Source organism: Chlorocebus sabaeus, chromosome 14 (genome assembly GCF_047675955.1).
Source record: "Chlorocebus sabaeus isolate Y175 chromosome 14, mChlSab1.0.hap1, whole genome shotgun sequence".
NCBI lineage: Eukaryota > Metazoa > Chordata > Mammalia > Primates > Cercopithecidae > Chlorocebus > Chlorocebus sabaeus.
The window spans coordinates 42,119,468-42,128,930 of NC_132917.1; positions in this window are offsets into that span (position 1 = coordinate 42,119,468).

Here is a 9,463-nt window from a genome sequence, read left to right on the forward strand (position 1 = left end):
CCCTAGGTTCTGTTCTCCCCTCCCCACTCACCCAGAAGCCAAGCTGCACCATCCTGGGGATACCCCAGAGGCCTCCTCCCCTCTGCTGGGATGGGCAGTTGTCACGCTGGGTTCACTCTGCCTTCCTCGCACCCTTTGGATCCATTCCTTCCTCTCGTGCCCTCGGCCCCCATCAGTTCTCATAACAACTCTTAATTATCAATTGTTGTGAGTCTTTTTCCTCTCCATTAGGTTCAAAAGAACCAAACCAACACAAAAACATCGCTGCTGGATCGGGTGGTTATAGCCCCGACACACCCCTGCTCACCAGTCAGAGTCCAGCTCTCAGGCCCAGCCCCAGGAAGGTGCTCCGGAAGGCCTAAGCCTCTTACTCTCATCCTGGATCCTGCCTTTCCTCTCTTCTCCCCGACACCCCAGGCGCACCCGAGATGCCCTCACACCTCAGTGCGTGCCTTCCCCATGTCCTCTGGTGGAAACCACCTACTCACATGAGGTGCACGTTCAACAGCGCCCCGGCGGGAGCTTCCCTGCCACTCCTCTCGCCTTCCCAGGGCCTGGCCCTGCACTGGGCCACTCTGCGGCCCTCTGACTGCTCATCATTCTGCAAGCACAGGAGGCCAGGAGCAGTGTCGCCTTTCTCCGTGTCTCCACCGCGCAGCACACTGCAGAAGGAATGATTTGTGCTTCAGGGGCTACTGATGGCAAGGGTGGGGCAAGTGGTTGGCACCTCTGACCTCTGTTCAGACCTAGAGCCAAAGAAAGCGAGCTCACCTCTGGCATCCTGGGTTTGAAGGGCCTGAAGTACCCCACCCTGCAGAATCCTGCACTGGCTTAGAGATTCTGTCTTGGTTATAACGTGTCACATCCATAATCAATGGAGAAAACAGAAAAAATACGCTGGATGACAAGTTATGGGTGAGTCCTGCAGGGGGACACAGTGGTTGATTTCAGTCCTCCCTCAGCCCCTCCTGCTGTGGCCACTAGACAGGAGCGTGGAATGCTGGCCCTCAGGAGACTGAGGCTGCAGACAGGCCCTGATGAGGACTCAGATCTACCCCTTGGCAGGAGCAAGGCCACCCACACCCAAGGCATAAAGACTCAGAATAAGCTAGGTCATGACGTCGCAGGGGCAGCACACCTCCCTCCCAACCTGCCCAAGTCCCACCTGGGCAGACCATGCCTCACTTGGCACCCCAAGGCCTGCCCAAGCTTGCCTGGGCTGGGGGGCCTCCCTTAAACACTCCTTAACTTCCTCTCCCACAGCCATGAGATTGCTTTTTGCAAGTCACATGGTTCAGTCTAGCCAGCAGTGCTCCCCAAGCCTTCCTGATGCAGTGGGCACCCACATCCTTCGGCTCGAGGAACAGGTCCTGACTCAGAGTGATGGGTGGGGGGACACAAAGTTATAAAACCTACTTTCCAAATGACCATTTGATCAACAGGACTTAGTTCCAGAGAAGGCAAGGGAACAGCCACCAAGTATAAACAACGGCTGCTCTGTGTAACTCAACTTTAATTAGAATGACAACTAATTGAAAATAATTTAATGCTAGTTCATGAACGGTTCATGGAATTCATGTTTTGGAGATGCTGAATGCAACACAGATTTGGCCAGGAACACAAATCTAACCTTTATTCACTTTACTTATTTGGTCAGAATCATTTCCTGGGAGCAAATCTAGTCTCTGGATGGCTCTAATCAAACACCACTGAACTTTGAAGACATCAACTCATTCAGCTGCAATTCAATTTTCAAATTAATCTGCCGCATAACGTAGAGGCTTTGTGGCCTAAGCAGGGGGCATGCGGGAGGCGAAGATGGGCTTCGAGCCTCCCAGGTATGAACTGATTCTGGAGCATCTGACCTTCCCCACCCTCTCTAGTGGTGAGGCACTTCCGGAACTGGTGCCAGGCCTTCCGACGAGAGGCTGAGCTGAGCAACCACGCCGCCTCCATGCTTGAGCTCAGGGCTGCACACTCACAACTGAAGCCTAAGCCTGCTACAGCTGGAACCCTGGACCAGGAGAGCCTGCCTCTTCCACCCTAGCCTAGCTGCCCTTCCCTGCTCTCCCCCTCTCCCTAGGAGAGCTGAGATGAGGGACTTGAGCTCTCTGCCTGGCAAGATGCCCTCAGAAACCACCCCAATTTGTGTACCCACTTACTTCCTTGGCCCTTCAGGCAGGCACCAGGTACAGCCCACACAGCCTCAGCCTCTCCTTCCCTGCCTTGAAAAACCCAGGTCCCTAACTCCGTCTGCTTTACTGTACAGCCCTTCCAAGGCTTCTTCCTAAAACCTTCTCTACCAACTGGGAGGCAACACCACCATTTCTCACAGCCTGGGGCAGCTTGGAATGTGATATTTGGAGTCAGCAAAGATTCCAATCTGGCTGGTACATGTTAGGCAGCGTAGAGACCTGTGCTTTGGCCCTCAGGTACAGCCATGTGACCATGACTAATCTATGTCATAGAGGAGGTTGGAACAAGAGAAGGCAGGATGTCCCAGGAGGGCTGTGTCAGAACTCAAGGAAAAAAATACGACCTAAAGAATGCCCTTCCTGACCATTCACCGGGCCCCGTTTCGGGTTTTGCAGCAGACTCCCCCGGGAAGTCAGCTCCAGCAGCCTTGGGACCCTAAGCAGGCAGCACCCGGGTCCCCACCTGCCCATCCCAACACATCCTGCAGCAGCGCCACACCCGGGCACCTTGGAGCCCCAGAGGTCAGGAGGCCTGATTCTAGCTTATGCAAGTGACAGTGGCTGATGGCAGAGGAGACTGCAAGTGATTGTCCCACGCCCCTCCTACCTCTGGAGGTGCTGAGCCACCTTCACTGCTCTTGTTCACGTCATGAGAGCGAGAGTCAGCTGCTGCTGCCCTCCAGGCTACAGGGCCTGACCTGCTACCACCAAGGGATGACACGGGTTCCCAGAACAGCAGCCACAGCCAGGCTTCCCTCCACCACACACACCCGGGCAGCCTCCTCTAAAGCCACCAAACCCCGCCAGTCACACAGAGCTCCCAGATCAGAACCGGTGAAGGATAACTGCAGAATTCCTCAATAACAAGGTCATTTGCTAGCCACGTGGACTATCAACCCTAAGAAGTGGAGAGACACCCTGAACATGACCCTAAGCATGATTCATCTCTGAGGATCCAGCACCGAATAGTGTGTGCTTCTGCACACTAATTAAATGTCCAGAATAACAGAGAATTAACGCGACTCCTTGAAGACGGTGGGTTAGGGAGTCCTTGAGGAGCCAAAGATACCGGCCAATGAACCCAACAAGAGGAGCGCTAAGGACGGGGCACCCCTTCTCAGCCAACCCGACATGGGCAGTTGGTGGTACTAAATAGTGACCCAACTTAGGAGGTGTGGAGTTAAAATGTCAAATGGATGTATTAAATCACTGGAACCAGCCAGTATCAGAATTTCTCAGCAACCAATTTTTATAGCCCCAGGTATAACCTCTAGCTATTGAAGACGAATGCGACAGAAAGTGAGAAGTTTACAAAGCTTTTGACTATGAGGAAAATCAGAAGGAAGATGTGGGGATGAACAGACCTCAGAGTCAGACAAGCCAGGGGAGCCTGCCCAAGGCCACACACATGAAGGGAAGAAAAAAGCAGATAATAAACCAAAGCTGGCCAGTGTTATCAAAGCCACAGCAACCTTCAGCTCACCCAGCAGCTTCACAGCAAAGTCACCCTGGATGAAGGGGCCGAGGAGGAGAGGGAAAGCTAGTCAGACCCCGAAAGGGAATCTGGCTGACAGAGCAAAGCGAGGGGTAAGTAGGCACTGCTTCACAAGGACAAGTGTAAAGTAGCCAGGTTCAACCCTTCTTACCCTTGTGTACCTAAAAAAAATTTACATCGATGCATATCTAAGCTTAATACCTAACATTTTTCATCTTAAATTTAAGTAGTTGCAAAAAGTATAGTTTCTGTTGTTAAAAATATTAGCTAAATTATTAAATCACTTCTAAAGGTATCCAATGGGATGTAAATTCCACTCAGTTGGACACCCACCTTCATCTGGTTAAAAATACACATCTATACAACAGTCAGATACCTCTGCTTCTATGCGTATTTCCATTCCACTCCCATACCCACAACGTTACCCCCAAAATTTACCCTCATACAGCTTTAGGAATGAAAGTCTCCTTTTGCTCATGCATAATTCTCCGTAACACTCTAAAATTGAAATTTGTTTAAATTTCCTGTGACCATAAACCCTAAGTGTTAGAAATATTTTTATTCTAGATTGAATTATTACAATTACTGTTAGTACATATTTGACCAAAACAAAGTATGAGAAAATCTGTCTTAGAATGCACTGCAGGCCCGGTGCGGTGGCTCACGCCTGTAATCCCAGCACTTTGGGAGGCCGAGGTGGGCGGATCACGAGGTCAGGAGATGGAGACCATCCCGGCTAAGGTGGTGAAACCCTCTCTCTACTTAAAATACAAAAACTTAGCCGCGTGGTGGCGGACACCCGTAGTCCCAGCTACTCGGGAAGCTGAGGCAGGAGAATGACCTGAACCCAGGAGGCGAAGCTTGCAGTGAGCCAAGATTGCGCCACTGCACTCCAGCCTGGGCGACAGAGCAAGGCTCCGTCTCAAAACAAAGAATGCGTCACAATTAGAGAGAGTGAGCTGGTTCAGGTTTAAATGGATAAATCTTGCTTACTATTAAAATAAGATAATTTCAACAGAAATTCCATTCCCATTTTTATTTTTACAGATATAAGCACTCAAAAACCTTGTTTTCATAAACAGAAGGGAATGAAGTATCGTGATAGCAAAATCACAATTCTTTGAACTCCTGAGTTATAGCTGAAAGTCATGTGGTGATCTATTATCAAAATTATTTTTAGGCCGGGTATGGTGGCTCACACCTGTAATCCCAGCACTTTGGGAGGCTGAGGCAGGCAGATCACCTGAGGTCAGGAGTTCGAGACCAGCCTGACCAACATGGAGAAACCCTGTCTCTACTAAAAATACAAAAATTAAACAGGTATAGTAGCACACACCTGTAATCCCAGCTACTCGGGAGACTGAAGCAGAAGAATCGCTTGAAACTGGGAGGCAGAGGTTGCAGTGAGAGGAGAACGCACCACTGCACTTCAGCCTGGGTGACAAAAGCGAAGCTCTGTCTCAAAACAAAAACAAAAACAAAATTATTTGTAATGATCAAGTGACAACTTAGTTGGATCCTCTTTCAGTTTTGTTAAAAACCTCTAAATTGCGAAAAAAAAATTGTCAGTCATTAGATTCACACACTTCCTCAATGTTACCAATATTTGCACTTACTCCCACGTTGCCCCAGGGATGGTTTTCACTCTCCAGGGCAACACCCCTTGGTGGGACAAGAATGGCTGAGGGTCTGCCTTCCTTTCAGAGTGAAAGATCATCATACAGGACCCCCTTAAGCCAGGTGTGCTCTGCAGCAGCTTAATTTTAGGAGGTGTAATAGAGGATGACTTAAAATAATTCCCTTAAACTATCCTTGTGTGGGTACCCCAGGAAGTCTTCATACCCCCAGGGTCATGTGAACCCAGAGCACTGCTGTGAAGAGTAGGACTGCATTCACTCAGCATCGCGGCCTAACTGCATGGTCTGGAGGAGGTGAGTAGAGGGAATGACCCCGCATTAACAGCATCTCATCTAGAAAGCACTGAGAAGAGACGAGCCGGTGAGAGGGAGGAGGCTCTTCCTCTGAGTAAACAAACCAACCTGGCAAGGGTTCAGGGTAATGTGCTTAGAAGGCCTAATCCTAACTCTGAGAATACAGCGAAAGGTTCTGCACTGTCAATTAACATCCAAGAATAGGACAGCCCAGACTTCTTGCCTGCATCTGCCCCCACAGCCTGGCACCAAACAGCTGACTGGCCCAGTGGGGGACACCTCACCCAAATGGGACAATAACATTCTCTCCTGGAATTTAGGGCATGTTGCCAGCAGCTGGACAACCATTTCCTTCCAAATCCAGTGAGAAATAGAGAAAGCTGGTCTGCAGAAACAGAATTAAACAGCTGCATAATCAAGAGAGTGACAGAAAGGACAGCTGCCTTGGACCCAAAGGCAGTCCTTGTGAGGCCCAGCTTCACTCAGGTTCTGAAAAATCTCCCTTTCTGTATCAGCTGGATTTAATGAACTTCTGGAACTTGCAATCAGAAGAGGTTTGGCTCAGACAGGAGTCACTAGAGACTATCCCTGAGGAAGTCAGCCCAATAGACCAATACATTCAGCATTATCAGTAAGTACTCTGGGCCAGGCAAGTGGCTCACATCTGTAATCCCAACACTTTGGGAGGTTAGGGCAGGAGGATTGCTTGAGGCCAGGAGTTCAAGACCAGCCTGGGCAACACAGCAACAAGACCTCGTCTCTACCAAAAGCATGTTGCAGCAGCACCTATAGACCCACTACGTAGGAGGGTGAGGTGGATCACTCGAGCCCAGGGAGTCAAGACTACAGTGAGCCAATATCGAGCCACTGCACTCCAGTCTGGGTGACAGAGTGAGACCCTGTCTCAAAAAAAGAAAAATGAAATTACCTTTTTATTATAATGAGTGATGCTGAGTAACTTTTTTTAAAAAATGTTTTATTCTTTTTAAAGGTAAGTTGTATTTCCTTTTTTTTATGAGCTATCTATTCATGTACTTTGCCCATTTATCTCTAGAATACCTTTTTTTTTTTAAATTCTTTAGAGACTGGCTCTTGCCCTGTCACCCAGGCTGAAATGCAGTGGCACAATCTCAGCTCACTGCAGCCTTGACCTCCTGGGCTTAGGCGATTCTCCTGCCTCAGCCCTTTTTGTATTTTTGTAGAGACGTTTCATCATGTTGCCCAGGCTGGTCTTGAACTCCTGAGCTGAAGTGCTCAGCCTCCCAGCATGCTGGGATTATAGGTGTGAGTCATTGGCACCCGGCCTAGTAAGGCAATTTAAACCACAAAGAAATGTTATCACTTAGAGGATTGGCAAAGAGCAAAAAGGTTGGTAATATTTTATGTAGACAGTGGTGAAGAGAAACAGGCACTCTCAACGCTGCTAGATAGGAATGTCAACCAGCACCATATTTTTTTAGTAATTAGCACTATTGAAATTGGAAAACGCACATCCCCCTCACCCACTAAATCTCACGTCTAGAAATGGTCCTAGAAATATAGCCAACATTGTGTTAAATGACAGCTAAAGATGATGCATTCAAGTCAGATTTATAAAAGCAAAAAATGTGAAACTGAATACCCTTCGAAAAGAGACTAAACTATGGTACATTCATAAAATAAAATCCAATGTAGAAAAATGAAACAGAACAATCTCTAAGCTACAAGTGAGATTTGGAAGGTATACTAACTACCATTTAGGCAAAAATAAAACAGGCGAAGAAAATGCGTCGGCCGGGCATGGGAGCTCACACCTGTAATCCCAACACTTCGGGACGCCAAGGCGGGTGGATCACCTGAGGTCAGGAGTTCAAGACCAGCCTGACCAACCCAGAGAAACCCCGTCTCTACTAAAAATACAAAATTAGCCAGTTGTGGTGGTGCATGCCAGTAATCCCAGCTACTCGGGAGGCTGAGGCAGAAGAATTGCTTGAACCTGGGAAGCAGAGGTTGCGGTGAGCCAAGATGGTGCCATTACACTCCAGCCTGGCAACAAGAGTAAAACTCCATCTCAAAAGAAAAAAAAAAAAGAAAAAGCATGTATATATATTCATAGAATATACCTGATAATAAACAGAGAAAACTGAGGTAAAGAAAACACAAGGTCAGCATGGAAGCCATCTTGTCTGTCACAAAGTAGGGAGGTGATCAAAGATTGATAGGAGATGCTCACAGAACACAGAAGCCACATTTCAGCATCGAAATGAATAATGGCAGAGATGCTTATTATACATCAAATTAGGAAATTCAGTCAAATTTCTTTAAAGGCTCATCTTCACAGAAGAAATATCAAAAATGTAGAAGGAATGACAACAGAAAAAATCACTTTACAACCACCTTAGTAATAATTCAGTCAAGAATGACCAGTGAACACAGAATGCAAACTGCTGAGGAGACGATATTCCCAGTCTCAAATATCACCCCTCAGGCTACTTATTAATTGCAAAGGGGAAAGGGTATCAACTTGACAAGGGAGAAATCTGGCAGACACAACTTCGAATCACCAATAATGGGACAAGCTGGTATCAAGTACCACCTGACATAATGAGGACACTGTATCACCTATAAAGAATTCCTGACAAAAATGTTTAACCTGAAACCACAATGAGACAATCCGACAAATCCAAGCTGAGGAATGTCCTACAAAACAACTGACCTGGACTCTTCAAATAGGTCACTATCAGGAAGGGCACTGGGGACTGACTATTCTGGATAAAGAGAGACTAAAGAGTCACAACATGCCAGGTGCGGTGGCCCACGCCTGTAATCCCAGCACTTTGGGAGGCTGAGGTGGGCGGATCACGAGGTCAGAAGATCGAGACCATCCTGGCCAACATGGTGAAACCCCATCTCTACTAAAAATACAAACAATTAGTGGGACATGGTGGTGTGCACCTGTAGTCCTAGTTACTTGGGAGGCTGACTCAAGAGAATCGCTTAAACGCGGGAGGCAGAGATTGCAGTGAGCCGAGATCATGCCACCGCTCTCCAGCCTGGAGACAGAGTAAGACTCCATCTCAAACAAACAAAAAAAGTCACAATAACTAAATGCAATGTATGCTCCTTGGCTGGATCCTGGACCCAAAACAAAAACAAAAATGAACTTCATCTGCTGGTGAGAATGTTAAATGGTACAACTGAGTTGGAAACAGTCTTGCAGTTCCTCAAAATGTTAAACAGAGTTATCATATGACGCAGGAATTCCACTCCTAGGTAGATACCCAGGAGAAATGAAAACGTATGTCTACGTAAAAATTTGTTCACTATTGCTCACAGCAGCATTATTCATAACATCCCCAAAGTGGAAAGAACTCAAATGTCCATCCATAGATGAGTAGATAAACAAAATGCAGTATGTCCATTCAATTGAATACTATTCAGCCATAAAAAAGAATAAAGTATCAATTCATGCCACAACATGGATAAGTCTTAAAAACATGACACTGAGAGAAGCCAGTCACATACATCACACATCATATGATTATATTTATATGAAATGTCTAGGAAAGACAAATCCATAGAGACTGAAAATAGATGAGTTGCTTGCTTTGGGCTGGGAGGTGGGAGTTGGGGAGGGAAGGCAAGTGATTGTTAAGGGGTACAGGGTTTCTTTTTAGGGTGATAGAAGTGTTCTAAAATTGATTCTCGTGGTGGCTGTACAACTCCAAATACAGTAAAAACCAATGAATTGTATACTTTAGGTGAACTTTACAGTATGTAAATTATATTCCAATAAAGCTGTTATTTTTTTAAAAACACAACTATAAAGAACTCATTATTAGAACAACTAGGGAAATTTGAAA